Source organism: Monodelphis domestica, chromosome 1 (assembly GCF_027887165.1).
Source record: "Monodelphis domestica isolate mMonDom1 chromosome 1, mMonDom1.pri, whole genome shotgun sequence".
Taxonomy (NCBI): domain Eukaryota; kingdom Metazoa; phylum Chordata; class Mammalia; order Didelphimorphia; family Didelphidae; genus Monodelphis; species Monodelphis domestica.
Genome location: NC_077227.1, coordinates 10,752,995 through 10,774,535, shown reverse-complemented (window position 1 = coordinate 10,774,535; position 21,541 = coordinate 10,752,995). Strand labels below are relative to the sequence as shown.

The 21,541-nt window shown below is 37.7% G+C and overlaps 1 pseudogene; it reads right to left on the bottom strand.

Annotated features, from left to right (window-relative positions):
- Positions 1–966: 966 nt before the first annotated feature.
- Positions 967–19,550, bottom strand: LOC100021503 (gastric triacylglycerol lipase-like; annotated as a pseudogene).
- Positions 19,551–21,541: the final 1,991 nt, after the last annotated feature.

The window sequence follows — 21,541 nt, the reverse complement described above, 5'->3', positions numbered from 1 at the left end:
CAGAGGAAGGAGAAAGTGCTCCCATTAGGCTGCAAAGTGAGGAATGTCCTAAGAGAGGGTATAGAGTTGGAGGGGAGTGGCCCAAGCACTCCACTCCCCTCCAGCTCTGCTGCCTGTGAGCCATCCACCTTACCTTCTGTGTGCTTCCATTGGGCTGCTGGGCAGAGGGGTGGGTGATATGCAAAAATGTAGTCATGGGGTGGAGAGGGAAGGGAGCAACTCTGCTTGAGTCCCTCTGCCTTTCTAGTAATGAACTCTGGGGGCAGGGGGTAGAGGGTTGCCACATGCCCACAGAGAGAGCCCTGTGTGCTATCTTTGGCATATGTGCCAAAGGTTCACCATCACTGTTCTACTTAGATAAGCTCTCTCTACCTGGCATGTCACAGCCATCTCAGAGGTTCTGATTATAACTTCCAGCTGCAGTCCTTTCTGAGAATTCAGAGAGCTAAAGCTAAGGAGAAAGTAATGAATTTGGAAATTAGCCAGTTGCAAAACCTTTCCTTATGGGGCTGGGTAGTCCATCAGGCTGGATTTCTCTGTTGTTATTTTTACAAAAATATGATCATCCATGTAAAAATAAAAATCATCTATGCTAAAGTAAAAAAAAGACAAGATCCCTTTCTTCTCACATATCAATGGGATGCACTAAGCCCAGTCAAGACTAGTTTTTCGGAGACCCATCTAGGAATTCTAATTAAAGTAAAAATCCATAGGACTCCAGTAGCATGGGAATTGGTTGCTGTCCTGTGGTCTCCCACTCTGTTGGGAAATCTTTCTTTTACTATTGCAGGATCTTCAAAAAAATTCATCAATTAAATTGATTTTTGAACAATAGTGTTACAAAGAAATTGGAGAAACATCTTACAGTAACAAAAAATTTTGGCTGAATTTGAGCTCCTAGTGATGGTGAACACAGCACCATGGATAGAAATCAAAATAAAACAAATGACATGAGTAAGGATGAGGACCATTTATATATTTATTGCTGTTAGTGTATTTAAATGAAGTAGACAGCCCCATTATCCCTCTAAGAATCATACCATAGAGAAGAAAATTAGTCCAAACACCCATCCCTAGAAAAAAAATGAAAGTGATTTCACCAACATCTTCATGAGGTTTCTTTCCTCATCTTGATGATGTCATAGTAAATATCTTGAGGTGCATTAATGCCCCAAATAAAGTCCAAATGATTGTATGTAGGCAGAATCTTGTGGTAAATCAGGTTGGGGATTTGGGGGACTAAGAGGGAAACATATTCTGGGTCAACCAAAAGATCCTTTTGACCACTCCACAGGGCAGTTGGCACTTACATAGTTGAAAGGTTGTACCTTGGAGGAGTAGACTGCATGAAGACAAAAGAGAGCAAATGTCTTCATAGGGAGCCAAAATACTGTTATATCACTTCTATGGGTGAGTCAATCCTTTCAAAGATTCATTAAAAGTGTTTTACATGCTTTTCCCTTTCTTCTAAATGGGACAGTCAAAACCCCAATCTATAATAGATTACATGGATTAGTTTTTTTTAAAGAACAGTACTAATATGATGGGGGCCAGAAAAACACATGATTTCTTGGCAATTAAGCTTTAATTTAAATAAAATATACAAATAGATTGTAAATGTATGCATTCAAATATTTTATAGAGATAAGTACATTGATAAGATATTCATATACATGATATATTTTTTATATTTAGATAGTATTTATATATTGTCATTTATATTGATTTCATCTATCTATCCATATATCTATATTTCTATCTACTTTATATATATGTGTATATATAACATATATACACACACATATATATTTACATAAATATACATATATATAAACCCACTCACATATACAAATTCCAAGTAAGAATAGGAATGAATCATCTTTTTTTTTAATCTATTCAGTAGATTGGAAGGTGAAGGGATGCTCTAGGCTCAGGAGATTTTGATTTTGTCCAGGGTTGGGACAAAGTATTCATGCCATCTCTATGAACAAGATAGATACTTGTACCTTAAAGAAGTCATAATTGATGTGGTTTTTGAGGTTATCCCAATTATCATCACCAAAAAATATTGGAGTCACTCTGATGAGACAGAAAGTGGGTTAAATTTGGAATAAGGAGACATGGGTTTGAATCTTGATTTTCTGTTGACTATTTGTATGCCTTAATGTAGTAATGGCGAACCTTTTAGAGACCAAATGTCCAAACTGCCACCCTCACCCAGATGGGGAGGGAGGAAGTACTCTCATTAAGCTGCTGGGCAGAGGAGTGGGTGATATGAAAAATGTCCTCAGACATGGTAGAGAGGGGGAGGAAAGTAGCTACCTCTGACACAAGTGCCATAGGTTTACCAACATGTCCCTAACACATAATGATCTTAAGGCAAATCACTTAACATTTGCTATGTGCCAGGAACTATAATGCCTTTGCTGAGAATCTTTTCTTAGATAACCAAATTAGAAAGCTTTAGCTAGAGAAACTTGAGACATCCAGTTGAGGGTATCTTAATCTTTGAATGTGTTTTTGTGTTTTTTTAATGTAGTTTTAAAACTTATTTGAATAACTGTATTTTAATATGATTGGTCTCCTTTGTAAAAGTATATGTCTTATTTTATACATTTGTCAGCCAATAGTCAAAAAGTATTAAGCATTTGTTAAAGACTGGGATTTTTTTAAAGGCAAAAAGCCAATACCTTCCTACAAGGAACTCACATTCTAATGGGTGAGGCAAAGTGTAAACAAGTGTGTACAAATAAAAGAGAGACAAGATACAAAGAGGTGATGTTACAGGGAGGGACTTAGATTTAGGAAGACTGGGAAAAGCTTCTTGCAGAAAGGGGGACATCCCAGAAGAAGTCCTTCAGCTTCCCTGATCTGCTAAAGGAGTCCATGACACAAAAATATGGTTAAATATTCTTGATCTGGGGCAAATTTATCATTCTAAAGATGAAAAAATTGAAACAATGAGATGCCAAATCAGTTTTCCAAGGACACAGAGCTAGTTACTTTTCAGAATCAGAATTAGACACTAGATCTCATGATAGTCATCATTCATTTAGCCTTTAGAAGGAAAAAGCACAATTTCTTTCTAAAAAAAGTACCTGATTATAGTGGGCCATATTCTTTTTGGTATTCCCCCAGTTGTAAGCTCTTACTGTTCCTGGAACTTCTTTCAGAAGCTGAAATTGAAACAAAAAAAAAGAATAAACATAGTAATTGGAAAAAAAATACCCATCCTTGTGTCCAAATGATAAAAACCCCATTGTATCCAATCTGGGAAAATAAAAAAAAAACCACCATATATTCTTTTTACCCTGAAAATTAAAATAGTATATAGAGTAAATACGTCTTCTGATTTTACTAAAGAATGTATGTTGTATTAGTGGTTACCATTGCTAGATAATTAATCAATCTACCTCTTCTCCCAGATCTCTCTTGCCTCAGTGACTCTGACTGGAAGGAGATACTTCCTAAGTAGGGAACTTATCAGAGTAGTTCAGCCTCAGACTGTAAAAGTGGTAAGTGAAGCACTAGTGCTAGTGCTAGGCAATCGGAAACAAACAAAAAGCATGGAATCATGAATCAAATATCCAAAGATCAGAAAATATGTTTACTTATATTTAGATAAGGCATTCTAATAACAAGGAAACAAACAATTATTGAAATTGACTTAAGCTAAATGAGGGTCTAGTGATTAAAATATATATATATATATATATATATATATATATATATATATATATATATATATGTTGTAGGCTAGATGGGAAAAGTTGTGAAAGCAGAGTAGATCTGTAAGCCTCTTGGAATGTGTAATATCTTACAACAGATAAACCAGTGTCCCTGGGGCTTGATGCCTTTGCAGATCGTTGCTTGGCTTCTCTTCCTTTGCTGAGGACTCCATGAAGTTTAGGTATGTTCTAGGTATCCAGAGCTGTCATTGTTGAGGGAGGGGTAGCAGGTGAAATGTAAAAATGAAATTTTCCTGATATATCCAAACTGTACTACCTCCTTTTTGAAAATGTCTTCTAGCTCAGGGTACCTATGCAGTGAACAGATCACTTCCTGGAGATACTTAGAAGTCTTGGAGTCCAGAAGTATTTGGAAAGGGTAATTGATGCCATTCCTGAGCATGGCAGTTTGGTAACTGTAGGTCAGCTGATTCCAATCTGTGGAGTAGCTTCTCTCATTTGATCCCTGAGCTGTGCTGAAAATATGAAATATCCTCTTGATAATAATGATGAAAAGATTAAAATCCAAGAACAAGAAGTTACTTACACCAAGCTTACTTTCCAACAGGGATATAACTTATATATAGAAAAGTCCAGTTAAACTCATCTGAGGAGGGAACTAGACTAAAAATAGAGTGCAAATCACAGAAGGCTTTCCCTGCGAGCCAGGGCTCCAAGATACATATTGGACAGTTGTGGAGTCCGAGACTTAGTAACTAGTTGGTTTTCCCACATTTTGTGGAGGCTTTTCAAGGAGAAGATAGAAGGAAGAACAAAGCTCTTGAATTTGGGTGTCTAAAAGCATGGTACCTGGCGATAATGGAGAAGGTTCTGACTGGATGTTCCTGCTGGTTGATGGGCCACAGATACATCAATTCGACTCTGAGAGAGAAAAAAATGATAAATTATTTTCTTCTCAAAGTCATCCCTGAGGGCTCATGATACCATGGATTTTGACCTTTGAAGGATGAGACAAAGGAGCCCAATATGGAGCAGATTATACTATGTTGGAAAGTTCCCAGCCACTGTCTTTGCAAGAGGCTGGGCTTCTCTCTTAAGAACATGCTGACTAAGCTTAGAGATGCTCAACCCCATTAGGCTGACCATTTTGTCATAAACTCTGTGGCCACAGCAATCCATAGAACTAAGCAAAATACTATCTGGGCAAATAGATATGGCCCTGAAGAAAAGAAGTATGAGAAAAGCTTGCAAAATAGATAGTAGCTCCTCTATTTCACACAGAAAATGTGGGATGCTACTAAGGCTATCTGAAGGGCCTGAAGAATAAATTCTTAAGAGGCATGAACAACAGGAAGAATACAAATGGGCAGCTATGTACCCAAGTGGATAGAGTATCACCACTGGAATCATGAGGACCTGAGATCAAACTGGGACTCAGACACTTATTAGTTGTGTGACCCTAGGAAAATCATTTAACTCTGGTAACTTCAATTTATCTATCTGTAAAATGAGCTAGAGAAGGAAATGGAAAACCACTCTAGAATCTTTTCCAAGAAAACCCCAAATTAGGTCATAAAGAGTTGGATATGACTTATAATCAACATGACCGAAGACAATGGAATAGACCACAGTACAATTTTAGAATAGTACCCCCTACAACATAAAAATGCATCTAAATTTCAACATATAGGTAAAGTAATGGGGAAAAAGTTTTCCAAAATGAGCAAAAGACAGAAAAAACCCAAACCCTGAGAAACTATTTCAGTGACAGAGGACCAAAATTCAAGCTCATAAGAGGACAGCAATACAAAAATGAAAACAAGAAGTTTTAAAGAAAAATGCGAAAAGATATCCATCCTAAAATAGACTCCTGGAAGAGTTCCAGTAATAAATTCCAAAAGCAAGTAATAAAGTAATAAATTCCAAAAGCAACTAATAAAAGACTTGCAAGAAAAATTAGAAAAGAAAATGAAAGAAAAAAAAACAATAGCTAAGAACAAAAACATGCTGAAGAAAGCAGGTTTCTAAAAAAGGAAGTAAAAAGAGAAAATTACTCACAAAAAAATGATCATTGGACAAATAGAAGGCAATGACTCCATAAGGCATCAAGAAACAAAAAAACAAATTCAAAAGAAGGAATAAATAGACAAAAATGTGAACTTTCTCACTGGAAAACTGAAAGAACAATTGACCTGGGATAACCTAAGAATAATTTGGCTGCCTGAATGCCATGGTTAAAAAGGAGCCTAGAAAACCTATTGCAAAAAATTATCAGTGAGAACAACCCTGATGGTCTTGATGAAAAAAGGAAAATAGAATTTGAAAGAACCCATTGAACCTTAGAGACATGTACTTTAAAAGGCCTCTCCCAACAAGGTGTCTGTCACTGATCTGGAAAAAGCAAACAAGGCTTCTTGAAAGCCATAAAAAAGAGATACTTTTCTTTGCAGATCCTTAGTAAGTCCCCAAAAGAGTTCCCATCAAAGAAGAATTCTAATTACATAGTGAGGGCTTGAGATGTTTCTTAATATGCAACATAGGAGATAAAGACAAGACCTGGAATATTTTTGGTCAATAGGTTTCCTGGATGGGGAAATGTTTGTACAAATGCTGGTCACATTCATATCCTTTCTCTTGAATAGGTAGTGTAGGGCAGGAGAAAACCCACTGGTTTTGTCATGGTTGATTTGAAGTAAAAAATTCACTTAGCCAACTTTCAAATGATGTATAGATGTGAATTTTTGTCCCTCTAAATGCTTCTTCCTTGAGCTGAACAACCAATTTCCCCTTCTCCACCTTTGAAATGAGCATTAGCCTGGGAGGTGGGCTCTGAGCAAGAGCATCTCCTAATAGTGGTCTTTTGTATTTTCAAGGTTTCTTTCAAAGTATAGTGAAGGAACTACAGGGAAGTTTACAGTAGCCAAAATATAGCAACAATACTAGACTTGGATGTGGTTTGGGTTTTAATCTATACAACTGCATCATATACATGTTTGGAATCAGACCAGTGGGGTTGAGGACACTGACTTTGCTTTGACTTTTAATTAAGTTTTCTTCCCACTCAGACTCATTTATATCTCATTCCAGAAAGGATCTTAGCAACAAAATACCCCTTGGAGTTTACCCTTCAAACTGATCTGTTGGGTTTCTCCTATAGAAACCCATGAAATGTGTTTTAGGTGTTTGGAATTTCCATAAGGAGGCAAGAATTAATGACCCAGGACATTAGACTTAGATCTTGGTAAAGACAATAGGCATTTAAAAAAATCTTAGCTTGAGGGTATGGTGCCTTATTTCTATTTCAGTTCTCCTTAATTGGGTCTGGTTGCATATAGATTTTTTAAAACCCTCACCTTTTGTCTTAGAATCAGTACTATGTTCTGGTTCCAAGGCAGAAGAGTGGTAAGGGCTAGGCAATGGGGGGCAAGTGACTTGCCCAGGGTCACACAGCTTGGAGGTGTCTGAGACCATATTTGAACTTAGGACCCCCCATCTCTAGGCCTGACTCTCAATCCACTGAAGTACCACCTGCTTGCATATAGTTTTGAAGATAGTCATTGCATCCTAGAAGATAGAAGTCAGAATAGGAAGTAAGTGACCCTGAAGACATGAAACCCAAAGGATGGTTAAAGAAAGAAATTCGGTGGCCACAAGAATGGAAAAAAAGACTAGAAGAGACAACAGTGATGGCATATCTAGCAGAAAAGAAACAGGAACAGAGGAATGGCTTCACTATAGGATATCAATGGTCTTGCAGCAACAGAGCTATGAGTTATTCTTCTCCTCATCCAATTTGTTCTCTGGACAAATATATCCCCTAGAGATGTATACTCTCTGCTCTTTTGCTCTGGCCATACGGATCCTTGGCATGTACTTCTTCACATATATTCATTTCCTGGCCATGTTTTTTCTATGCATATTTTCCACATAATTTATAGCTTACATGGGCTTATCTGCCCATGTGCTCTTCCACTTGTTCATATTATAAAATGTAAGAGTATATAATGGGAAAATCTTATCTTTTTTTGTAAACCCTCACCTTTCATCTTGGAATCAATACTGTGTATTGGTTCCAAGGCAGAAGAACAGTAAGGGCTAGGCAATGGGGGTTAAGTGACTTGCCCAGGGTCACACAGCTAGGAAGTGTCTGAGGCCAGATTTGAACCTAGGATCTCCCATCTCTAGGCCTGGCTCTCCATCCACTGTGCTACCCAGCTGCCCCCTGGGAAAAGCTTATCTTAATACTATGCTTAATACACTGTGTAATTAAATATCTTTTGTTTGAACAAATAGGACCACTTGATGGCTACAAAAGGTATCACTAATGGTAGGGGCTTCTGAGCTCTGACTTTGAGTGAGTTTTATCCCTCAGAACATCTTGAACCTATATTACCTTTTCTAGAAGATCCATCAGCAAAAGAAGTTCCTCAGAGATTACATTTAAAAGATGAAAATAAGTGAGTATAAGCAGAAACTCTTTGGTATATTCCTGTATACATCCAGTACCCTGAAATGGTGTAGTGTTTTAGTGTCAGATTTGGAGTCAGAAACATTAAATATTATTTAAAAAACAAGGAAGGCTGAAAGAATTTAAAAAGATAATATATGATATATAAGGTGCCTCCCGATCCTTAGAATATTCCATAAATTGCTGGCTATTATTACTTGGTTTTTTAAAAGATGGAGTATAAGTTAAGAGGATTCATAAATAAAAAAGGAAGTCTTTTGCACCAGCCTGCATGTGTCTATCTAGTGGAAAAAAAAGTTTCTGGAGGTGTCTGTGGCCTCTAAAATAAGTGATCTTAAGGGCCATGATTGGTCAGAATTTGGGAGAGAAAAACAAACAACTTAGCATCCCTCTCATGAAAGTGTGACACGCCACTAACACCTGAGAAAAGGAAAAAGAAACAATCGTACCTTGTTTAAGTTTTGTGGACCAAACCCAAATAAACTGAAGATGAGGCCACTCCAGATGACTTCATTGATTTCGTTGTTGCATACTTTGGTGGCCAGAAACGTGTTGATGTCAGATTGGGGCAGAACATCCTTGTCACCCAGTATAAGCTATGAAATAAAAACCAAACCAAAAACTATCAGTCAGTGAGATGAGGACAGTCTGCTGCAACAAACAGCAGCTCCTCAGTGCCAGTACCAGGAGATGCTCCATTCCCACCTTCCGCTCTTTTTATTCACTTAATTGGTTCATTTTTAAATATTTTTCCATGTTTCCATGATTCATTTTCTCTCTCTCCCCTCTTCTCTCCCCTCCTCCCAGAGCCAACAAGCAATTCCACTGGGTTGCACAAATGTCATTTGATACCTATTTCCATATTATTCATTTTTGCTATAGAGGGATTATGTTAAGGCCTAAACCCCAAATCACATACCCATATAAACAAGTGATAAGTGAGGTCATAGGTTTTGATTTTTCATTTCTATTCCCTTAGTTCTTTGCCTCAATGAAGGGGGCATTCCTTTACATAAGTCCTTCAGGAGCATCCTCTCTGCCTTCCGTTCTTGCCTGCACTGGAAGAGGCATGACGTGGCGGATCTTGAGTGGCATGGCCCACGAGAACCAAGAATCAGAATCTCAGAGTTGGGCAAGAACTGAAAAGGGTCAAAAAGGCCCTGATGATATCCCTCAAAACTGGCCATCCGCATCTTGCCTGAAGGCTTCAAGTGAAGGAGAATCTAGTACCGACATCGTTTTTAAGAAAGGGTCTGCCCTGTGACACTATTGTGTTAAGCACTCTACAGATATTATCTCATTTGATCTCCCTCACGTCCTAAGGTCAATAGTATTATCATCCTCATTTGGCAGATGAAAGAACCAAGACAGAAAAAGAGGACACGCAGCTAGTAAGTTCCCATGGCAGAATCTGAATGCAGGTCTTCCTGACTTGAAGTCCAATGCCTTGGTGGTATCATGGACAAATAATGGATTAATGAAAAGGAAATCCTAAATGTTAATGCTTTGCAAACTTTATAGCATGATATCACTGCCGGGTGTCATTAGCACCATTAGCTAGCTTTTGACCTGTCTATTACGCCATGTTCTCTGCCTGTTGTTTTGCCTTTTGCCTCCTGGTGCCAAGAAGAATAAATCGAATCTCTCTTCCAAAGAACAAGATGTCGGAAATGGAAGGAGAGCTCTCATGTGCCCCCTGCACTCCCTCTATCCTCTGCTGCTTCTCTTCTCCAAAATAAGCAATCTCAGTCCCTCAGCTCATGCTCACATAGCAGGACCTGCAGGTTCTTCGTTGTCCAGATGCTGCCATCTGACTCCCTCTCATTTCCCATGGGCTGCACGCACTCATTTTGGACTTCTTTGACTTGCCCACCATGGATTCCACCCAACAGGTTCATCACAGGGAAATCCCATTATCTGCCACGATCCAGACGCCCTTGGTATTGACACCCCACAGAATCTCTCTGATTGCAGGGTGGAGACAAAGCCTCCTCTACTTAAGGAGAAAGGATGGGCGGCCATCCCTGGAGGCTCCATTTCCCTCCAGGTGGAGCTCAGTTTGGACTTTTGTTTCTCAACCATGCCCCATAGCACGTAGGGACTTTCCCCCTCCCTTTTAGCTTTCTTTTGCGTGATCTTCCATATTGGACCGCGAACTCCTTGATGGCAATCTCTATCCTTCTCCTTCGTATGTGTGTCTCCAGTGGTTAGCGCAACAGCTGGCGCACAGTAGATGCCCAATAACTGCTTCTTGACTATTGATTCCTAGGGAAGATCGTTTGTGCACAGATTAAGTGTGTACAAAACGTACTTGCAAAATTCTAGCATCAGTCCCGAATCTGTGCTTTCCTTGATCTACTGACTTCCTGGAGAAGTGAATTTCTCACGATGAATGTTGACAATATTCTGAACCTTACCCTACTGGAGCGTTGCCCAGATCGCTGAGTACTTCAGTGACCTGCCCAGGATCTCTCAGTCATTTTGTCTTAGAGGCAGGACCTGAACCCAAGACTTCCTGGTTTGAAGGTCAGCACTCAAAAGTACTCTCTACCACAATGCCAAAATTATACAAAGAGCAAGCATAATAAGCATACAAAATGAATGAAAGATCATGGGAGAATGAGCAAGCCCTATTGGCTGAGGGGATCAGGGAAACCTGATAGCATTATAGAATAACCATGTAGTTTTTCATTTGCTATCTCAGACATGATTTCATTTTTAAAATTAAAATAAGAGAAGAATTAAAGTTTGTGAAAAGAATGTGAAAGCCAGCAGGTGACGCGCAGGCTAGAAATGTTCAAATTCACCTACATGTAGCTCATGAGCAAATACTTAACCCACATTTTACAATAAGGTGCTGCAAACACATCATAGAAGAGAAAGAAAAAGTTCACACTTCTTCCTTCTCTGGAGTGAAAACAGGGCCAAAAAACTGCACACAGATCCGATGGGATGCTCTACTCCTAACCCCTGGGATGTGGAAGGAATTCCTGTACTGTCTCTTTAGCTTGGGTTAAGAGGGAAAGATTTCCCATCTAAATCTTAACACAGTGACTAATTATCTAGTTCTTTTCCCCATCTGGCTTTAAGAGATTGTTCCACTGCAACCACCCCATTCCACAGATTAGGAAAGCAAGGCCCAGAGACAAAGAATGATTCAGAAACAGGATCAAGGCAGTCTTAAAGGTGAATGAGTTTCTAATAGACTGTGATATTTATAATCGCTTTAGAACATGAAGATTATGGAAGAGTGATCTGACCCAAAAGTCAGTTTGCCCTGAAGAGTGCCCAGTTACCTTCATCTGAACACATTTGCACAGAGCACAGTCCAAGTGATGGAGAGTCTATTTCTTAGAAGTGCTGGGCAGCCACTTTTCCACATTTTCCAATCCCAGAGTCTATCTCTCCAAATTGTCTGGAAACATTATAGAAGTCCATGCCCACCTCCAGGCTCTTCTGGGGAGTGCTGGGTCCATCCAACCCTCCTCACACACTCTGTTACTTCTGAATTCTCTCAGGGGAAACAAATCTCTTTGCTATCGAACTGAATGCTTTTGGCTTTAAGGCAGAGAGTAGGAATTGGATAAAATGAACCCAAAGGTCATTCTGACCTTAAAATTTTTATATTTGAAGCCAGTAGGATGGATGGTTCTTTGGGAGAAAAGGAATGTCTTCGTCCACATTCCGGGATAAAATGGCTGGAACTGTATTTGGGTTCCCTCATTGTGAAGGGCACAAAAAATGGTCAGGGCCTGTGCTCCGCTTCCCTATTTATCTGCTTTTCTCTTCAAGTTGGCCCATGGAATGACATTCCTTCACCGCTGGCCTGGGGATCTTGGAAAGCAGTTGAACCAAGGGACTTCTCAAATGCTGAATGTAGAAGACTGGTGCCAAGGCATAAAAAGCTTTGACTTGCAGAGCCAGCTCTGGTGAGGTGGAGAAGGCTACAAAAGCTGAAAGTGAAAAGGAGACTTCCTTAGACTAGATGACCTCAAAGTTCCTTCTAGTTGTCACCCGGCACCCTATGATTCTGTGAGCCAGAAGCTACAAGGGACTGTTCAGCTCTTGCGGAAGAGCCCTACAAATCATGCCATCACTGGTCAATAAGACAATCAGAGAAAGAACCTCTGAGTGGGCCCTCAAAGCCATCTAGTCCCACCCAGTCCTCAATTCCATCTTACCAATGAGCAGCATTTCTCATATTACATACCTCCTTTTCTCAGCCCATTGGATCTTAGTTTGTATCTACATAAATAATGATTTGGTCAAATTAGTTACCACAATCTAAAGAGAAGTTGGTTTAGGGATCTGTAATAGCTTTGGGGCATCTTAGAAAAGCAAAACAAGTAAAGAGATCATTTCTCATGAGTGATTAAGAGGCCCCAGACTTGGGAACTTTGGGTGTAGAGGAAGAAGAATGTACTCAAAACCCCTCCTTTTAAAGATGAGAACATTGGCTCATAAAGAGGGTAAGTGACTTTCTTGAAGGGCATCATCACCTACTTGTACAATTAAAGGTTCCTGAAGCCCAAAGCTTTGTCCATTCATTCATTTCAAAGAGTTTAGCCATGTAATAATACTTCCCTCTTTCCTGACATGGTTGCCAGGTTATGAAAGGGTAACAAGAGTTTAAAAAGCAAAGTTGAAATAATGATAGTCTTCATAATTCAGTATCATTTCTTAAAATCTTATGCGGTCATTTCAGGAACAAGTGGCCCAAGTAGTCTCCCATTGCTCCAGTCTTCCTCCTCTTCCTTACTTATATCTACAGTGTGCTGATTTGGATTTGGCCACATTTGGATTCACACTCCTCTCAACTGAAATTAAAGCTATCAGTGGCACCATTATCAGTGGCACCCAATAATCTGAATGGTATCTCAAGTTCACTAGATTAGAGAAATCATGTGCATATTGCCTACAGGGATTTTGTTAACATTAAAAAATATTTTAGACAACTTGCAGATTGTGAGATGAAATCACAAACATTTTTGGTTTATATTTCTCTTATTGATTTGGAGAACTCTTCACATTATTTGTTTTGGAATACTTTATAACTGCTTTGAAAACTACATATTCATATAATTTGACCACTTATCTAATAGAGACTTATATATATATATTTATGCATGTATATATACATATATGTGTGTATTATAGGTATATATATGTGTACATATATATAATATCTCTCTGTATGTATATGAGGATATATATCTCCTAGATAGCAAATGTTTTTCAAAAGTATTTACTAAGATTTTTGTCCAGTTAAACCACTTCTCTTCCTATCCTAAATGAATTAATTTTATCTATGCAAAAGTTTTTCAGTTTCATACCAATTGTTATAAATTGGATCTCTTGTAATTGCCTCCATCCCTTGTTTGGTTAAGAGTACAGCTTCTAGCCATAGTTGTGAGAGGTACATGACCAATTTTTCTTCTTCTTCTTCTTTTTTTTTTGATAAGAGGAGGCAGGGTGGAATGGCTCTCTCATAAGGATGAGACATGAGGGGAGAAACAGTCAAGGAAAAGAGGATGAAGGGATGGAGGGTTAAGAATACTAAATCCCAACTCTCATCAGACCTGGGATAAAGAGAGAACAACATATACAATTGGAAGTTTAAAAATTTCTGTAAGCACAGAGAAACAGGAGAGATGGAGCATGAGACAAGGGAGGGATTGGGAGTCTCTTTGGGGGACTAAGGGAATAAGGAAAGTTGAGGGGGGGGGTAAAAGAAAGAACAACAAGGGGATACGATTAGGGAGGAACACCTAGAGGGTGGTACATATCAAGAGGTAGAGGGGTAAGGAGAGGGAACATGGGGACCAAGAAGTAGGATGACACAGTTAGGGGACAAAGAAAGAATTTTGAAAAAGGGAAACAGAATAAGAATTAAAGGGAAAGGGGAAGGGACAAAGGAATAACCAGTGGAAATATGGGCCAATTTGGAACTAGGAGAACAAAGGGAGAGGATAAAGGAGAAGTTGAGGGAAAGGATGTGAATAAAAGAGATATTAGTCAAAAGAAATTAAACATCTAAAGAGGGATATGGCAGAAAGAAAGGAAGATAAGGAGAAACAGTAAAGAGGAATGGAATAGATGGAAATGAACAACTAATAACTAACATTGAGTGTAAATGGAATGAATTCAAATACACATGGAAATAAAATGAATAGCTGAAAGGGTAAAAAAACAGGAAATGACAATGTGTTGTTTATAAGAAACACAATGAAAATGAGAGACAAAAGTGAAGGTGAGGGACTGGAGAAAAATATATTATGCCTCAGTTAATACAGAGAATTCAGGGGTAGCAGTCATGATCTCTGACAGAATTAGGGCTAAATGGATATAATTGGAAGGGATGAACAGGGTAAATATATTATATTGGAGGGGTACTATGGATAATGAAACACTATCAATATTGAATTATATGCACCAAGTTTTATAGCACTCAGATTTAAAAAGGACAAATTAAATGAGATACAGAATGAGATAACAAAATAAAAATAGTAGCACACTTTAATTTTACCCCTATCAGAACTAGATAAATCTACCCCCCCAATAAGAAAGAAATTGAGGAGATGAATAGAACCTTAGATAAGTTAAATAAAATAGATATCTTGATAGCAGCCATTCACATGCTGATAGTTAGCAGTAGATTTAAGCCTAATCATACACATAATCAAAACACAGTTTTTGGTAGGACAAAAATGGCTTAGAGAGCATAAATATTTTGCAAAAGTCTTACTTTAACACTCATATTAATATGGGGCAATCTTCAATCCATAAGGTATTTTGACACAGGAACAAAAGTTCCGTTTGGTATGACCAACCTTGAAAGACTTGTTTTGGAAAGAGTATGGTCCTGGCAACAGATTGTATCTACTATCTAAGGGCCAATTTGTGAAATATGGTCCTGGTAATATATGTTAACTGAGAAAAAAGTGGGCTAAAGTGATCAAACATCCAGAATGTAGGAACATCGAGAAACACCTAATATTACATTGCTAGAGCAGCTGTGACTATTTATTTTAAGAAAACAAGATTACAATATATATTAAGAGCTATAAAGCTGTTAATGCTCAATGATCTAGAGAACTTATACCAGGATTAGTCCCTAAGAGCATTATTGAAAAGGTAAAAGGTAAAAAGCTGTATATATATATATGTGTATATATATATATATATGTATATATAATACATATATATGAAAATATTCATGGAAGCTTGCTTTGTTATGGCAAAATAACTGAAAATAATGCAAATGCAATAAATGAGAGAAATGGCTGAATAGATTGTGATATTTGAATACAATGGAATATAGCATTTTATTGAAATGGCAAATATTCTAAATATGAATAAAGTAAGGGAAATATATGAAGGGATGAAAAGAGAATAAGAATAATACATGATTACATTAAAAACAGCCATAAAATCAAGAGAAAAAATTATTCAAATAAAATAAATCCAAAGGGAACTCAAAATCAGAGGATGTCTATATTAGCACATATATAACTTACATATTTTAAACAAATTGTAAACAATGTGCAGTTAATAGTTTTGCACATAATATTTTCAACACATTTGTTTAGCTAAATATTGGTGGTGGTGGTGGTTGCTAAGTATAAATATATATTTAAACTTAAGCGAGACATAGAGGAAGTCAAGTATTTAATCTAGAAAAAGCATTACGCTTATTCTCTTTAGTCCCAGAAGACACAAAAGACAACCAGGAGTCTGGTCATCTATTTCCCACTTGAAGTTGTACAATGAAAAAGAATTTGCTACCTCCTGAGTAATTCCATTCCCCCTTAGTGAGGTCTCTTTTTCAGGAACTTTTGCTAGCTTATTCAATCTGCCTTTCTATGGTTTCTACACTTTGGTTCTTCTCCTTTCCTCTGAGGCCAAGATGAATAAAATTTCCCATCTGTACAATAAAGACCTCCAAAAGCCTGAAGACAGCATGAGTAGTTCCTGTCCTTTTTCCCATCTCCTAACACTTCCATTCTCCTCCATTGTCTTTCCTGCAGGCTCACACTGAATACCCAATTACAGATGCCATATTGTTTCTTGACACAGAATACTTGCACTTCGTGAGGGAGGGCGAAGGTGGAAGTTCTCAGATCCCAGCCCCTCTGACCATACCAATAAGGGTTCCTTGAGAATGGCCCAATAATATATCTTCTGTCCAGTTTTTTCCACAACATGGTCAATTGAGGCTGGAAGGTCATATCTCGCCATTTCATCAAAGCTGCCAAAAGACAACAAAGTCAGGGTTCTGGAGTCAACATATTACTAACAACATCCTTTCCTTTTCCTAGGTGAATAGAGAATCAAATTCTTATTCTTCAGACATTTCTATCCCTGGTGACCCTGCAGATGTGCTAAATTCATGTCAGCAATTCTCCCCAGTAGAGCAAGAAGAAAACAAAAGTGTCATTGGGAAATATTTAGTAAAATAAATAGAAATATAATGGAACAGAAATAATGTTAATATGTGGTTTCTGATTCTACTATCCTTTGAGTTTTGTGCCACTGATCTAAAGCTTTATTGGAAATAAAGCCAAGTTGTCACAGAAAAGCCCAGACTTGGATAAAATGTCATTAAGGCTGGGTGATTCCCTAAGTCAAAACTTTGGAAAACTTGTCACAGACTGAAACTAAACAAAGATGAGATTTCGTCCCTTTCTGCTGTTTGATTGAAAGATCAAAGGTACAGGGAGGGAACCTGTACTTCAGTTTTCTCTACCTGAAAGCCCAGTACTCTGCAGAACTTGTTGACAAAGTTGTATGTTTCATGGAATAGGTGTTTCCCCGACTATTTCCCATCCACACGTCAAACCCTGCATCTGCTAGAATGAAGGCCATGAATGAAGGTTGTTGGGAGGATTGGAGACCCAGGAGACATATGATGACCACAAACCATGCTGCAAAAGCATAACGGGTCTCTGACCTGAAAGGGAAATACAATGAATATTCACAGCCAAACTTCTGCCTTATCAACTCTGAAAATCATTTCTAGGGCCTGCGGATTTTGGATTCCCAGATCACAGAACCTCAGAGAAGGGTTTATAATAAGCCATCAGAAAAAAAAAAGTAGACCTTCTTTTTAAAAAAAGAATGTTTCTACACTATTTGTCAAAATCTTCTGAGGAAAACTGGAAAATGGGGAGCAAAAACCAGGTATAGACCAACATCTCACATCTTATGTCAGGATTAAGGTCGAAATGGGCACATGATTTAGACATAGAGGATGACAACATAAGCAAATTATGAGAACATAGAATTGTTTACATGTCAGTTCTATGAATGAGGGGGAAATCTGCAATAGAGATAGAGAATAGTATGAGATATAAACATGGAACATATCAATGTTATTAAATAATAAAGTTTCACACAAAGAAAATCAATAAAGCCAAGATTATAAGGAAAGAAAAAAGTATAAAAATATTCTAGCATGTGTTTCTGATAAAGATCTCATTAATATGGAGAATTCTGACATTTATAAGACTATAAATCATTGCAAAATTGATAACATTCAAAAGATATGAACAAGCAGTTTTCAGATGAAAAGTCAAAGGTAGCTATAAGAATGTTTCCTGTCCTCCGCATTTCCAAAGTCAACTTCAGAAAATGGGGCAGTTTCCATTAGTTTGACTGTTAACACCATCCAATCCAATGTTCTCATATGAATGAGACAGAATGGGTTGCTTTGACCAGCTCAGAAACAAGCAAATGGAAATCAATAACTGCCCAGGGAGATTGTGTCACATTTTTGTGTAAATGAAATGACCAAGAAGACTTTCCTCTAAAATCCTAGCCCCTAGGTTAAATGCATAATAAATCCAAGTTTCTGTGTCTGGAATTAGAAGGGGCTTTTGGGAGTAGCTTGATGAAAATAATAACAATAGTAATTTGATAAAGTTTATCTAATTTGAATTTTGTTACCCTGTAAGGCAAATGATATCATTACTCACTTTTTGTAGATGAGGAAACTGAGGCTGAAAGAGGTTAAGTGACTTGCCCAAGATCACACCGTTATTAAGGATCTGAGGCAGGATTCACACTCAGCTCCATCCTGAGTCTCAGTCCAAATAGTCATTGTACTATCCAGATGCCCCATTTTTAAAGGCAAGGGAAATAAAGGATACAGAATAAAAGGGACTTGTTTACAGCTACTTACTTAACTTGTTAGTGGTGAGACTAGAACCATAGTTCCGTAACATACCACCAAAGTCTTTTGATTTTAATTGGCAGGATGAGAGAATTCTTTCTGCCTACCACATCTTCCATTTAGTTCAAAGACTTCAGCCCTCAGGATATCTGAAGGACTGGAAGAAAAAGATCTAAAAGAAACTCAGTAGAGGCTTTCATTGAAACAAACCGCTCAGCTTGTACCAGCTGTTTTCAGTTGTCTCTCCACGAGAGTCTTCTGACAATCATATGCCTGGCTCTAAACTGGGTGTTTTAGGCTATCTGATAAATATTATACATGCTCCTAAAGAACCATTGGCAAGAGCCAAAAAGTGGTCAGCAGAAGACATGTCAGCCACTATTCCTGAGAGAATCCAGGAGGACTTCCTGAAGAATCAGTATGCCCCACAGTTTGGGCAGTCGCCCACCATTCATTCATGTGAATCTCTTTGTCAAGAGTTTCGGTGACTAATATTTCCTAGAAATTGATGAATCTGATTGTCTCATAAAATGAGGTTTCTAACCCTTTTCCCTTCCTCAGTTCACTTCAAAATCCTTCTCCTGATTTGGATTTCCCTGAAGGGAAGAAAAGGTCTTCAGTTGAGAAATATTTTTTGTTTTAAGAATGGACATTAAAAGTGGAAGGGATCTTAGACTATCTGGCATGAACCTCCCACTGGCGAGATGAGAATAGAGGGGTCCTGGTAGTGATAGTTTGCCTAAGATCACAAGGGTTAGGATTCCAAACCACATCCTCGTCCTCCAAATCTGAATCTCTTTCATTTGACACATACCTGGTCCTTTATTGCCTGCTCTTCCACATGGAATTCTTTGAAGGGTAAGGACATATGAATCTGCAGTTACAACTTCATGCTCTTCTAGTGGATATTTCCAGTAGCGAATGACTTCACTCTGGTTGGAGAAAAGCTCTGCTTAATTGAGGTTATTGGCACACCCATTTTAATGGTCATAATCATATTGTCGTATTTCCTAAGTAAACATGTGACTACTGTCCTGTGGTGATGATCAAACTCTTAACCATTTAAAGCATTTGGAATCTTAGATACACTGATGAGTTGAGTGTTATTTTTCCTAGTAAGAATAAAACTTACAGCATTTAATAGAACTTCAGGATTCACAGAACTTTCAAGATCATGGAAAATAAGTTCTTTTTCCAGTGCCTTGATCATAAATGTTGCCATGACAAGACTCCACATTTTGTTTCCTCCTGCAAAATGAGAATTAATGGAATTCCATAAACATTGACAAGGACAATGAACTTAAAAGTATAGACTGAAAAGATCAAATCAATGATAGAAGACAATAATAATTTCTTATAATTGTAAACTAAGGTGCAAAAAGGAGTACTTATAGGCATCAGGGTCAGGGGCCATTGGATAAAAATGTATGAAGAGTAGAAATAAAAAGTGGATGATCACATAGAAGACTCTCCAGGAAATAAGGAGGAAGTAAGAAAAGGGATATAAGTAGAGGGATTGACCATGATGAGAAAGTTGAATCAAAATGCCAACAACGGCCTTGAGAGGAAATGATGCATTGCATATGAAAGAAAGTGAGCTCTTCAAAAAATGGGCCTTGGGAGAGGAGTGGGTTCATAAAGGAAGTTTAAGGAGAAAAGAAAAAGGTTGATAAGTTGCTACAGGGAGTGTGATAGAAAGACAATCTGGACAGATCTTGGGAGCTTCACCAGTAGTGTCCATTGCCATGGATTAAGAATGGAAAGGCTTGTTTTGGGGCAAATACAAGTCTGGGAGTTGGAAATACATGTACAGAGACCAAGGAAATTACTCAAAGTTTTCAAGGGTAGATGGTGGTCAAAATTAACCAGAGGATCAATGTTTTGAAAGGAGGAAAGAGATCTCAGATTAGAGGTTTGGGGGCTATAAAAGCAAAGAGATTGGTCTTGCTTTCCTTGTGACTGGAAAGTCACAATGAGAATGAAGTGAAAGGTTCAGGAGGGTTGAGGGAGGGAAACAAAAAAGGTAAGGCACTACAATTTAAAGAAGGGACTTAAGAGTTTGATTTTGTTAAATATAAAGGTATAGCTATCCATCCTTTATGAAAAGAAGAGACCTGAACAAAAAATTTGATGTTCAAATTCAAGACTCAAGAGAAGTATAAAAAGGTAAACAGGAAAGAAAAAGCTTAAGAGATTCAATAAGATCATGATATTTTCATTCCTATATGTGAAGATGATTTTATAACTCATAAGAATTTTATCATTATTAGGGTATGTGGAATATAAATAGACAAAGGATGCATGAATAAGTAGAGTATGATGATATGACATCCAAAAAAATGAAAGAGTAAAAAGAGGATTGCACTGAAAGAAGAGGAAAGGGAAAGCTAAAATGAAGTAAATTATCTCACCTGAATAGGTATAAAAAAGATATTACAGTGGAGGGTGATGATAGACAACACTAAAACTGTAATCTCATCTGAATTGACTCAGAGAGGAAATAACATGCATACTCAGTTGGGTACAGAAATGTATCTTATCCTGTAGGGAAGTTGGGGAGGAAGAATTAAAGGGGGTGGTCCTAATAGACGGGTGATTTGGGAGAAATTGTTCATAAGCAAAACACTTGGAAGAAGGAATAGAGTGAAAGGAGAGAGAAAGAATAGGTATAAAGGGGGGAAACAGAGAGGAGAAGAATACACATTTAGTAATTGTAACTGTGAATGTGAATGGGCTAAATCACCCATAAAATAGAAGCGGAAAGAAAAGTGGATTGAAAACAAGAATTCTAAAATATGTTGCTTACAAGAAATACATTTGAAGCAGGGTGACCCATACAAAATAAAAGTAAGGAACAGAATCTATTATGCTTTAGCTGATGAAAAAAGAACAGGGGTAGAAGTCCTCATTTCAAACTAAAGAAAATTACATCCTGATAAAAGGTCCCATAAACAATGAAGTAATATCAATACCAAAGACATGTGCACCAAAAGGTATAGTATCCAGATTTTTAAAGAAAAAATTAAGAGAGAAAAGGAAAGAAATAGAAAACAAAATTATGCTAGATGGAGATCTCAACTTTTCCTTCTCCAACTATGTAAATCTAACTAAAAAATATACAAGAAATTCAGAATGTGAATGGAATTTTAACATTATTAGATTTAATTAATCTCTGGAGAAAATAGAATGGGATTAGAAAAGAATATACCTTCT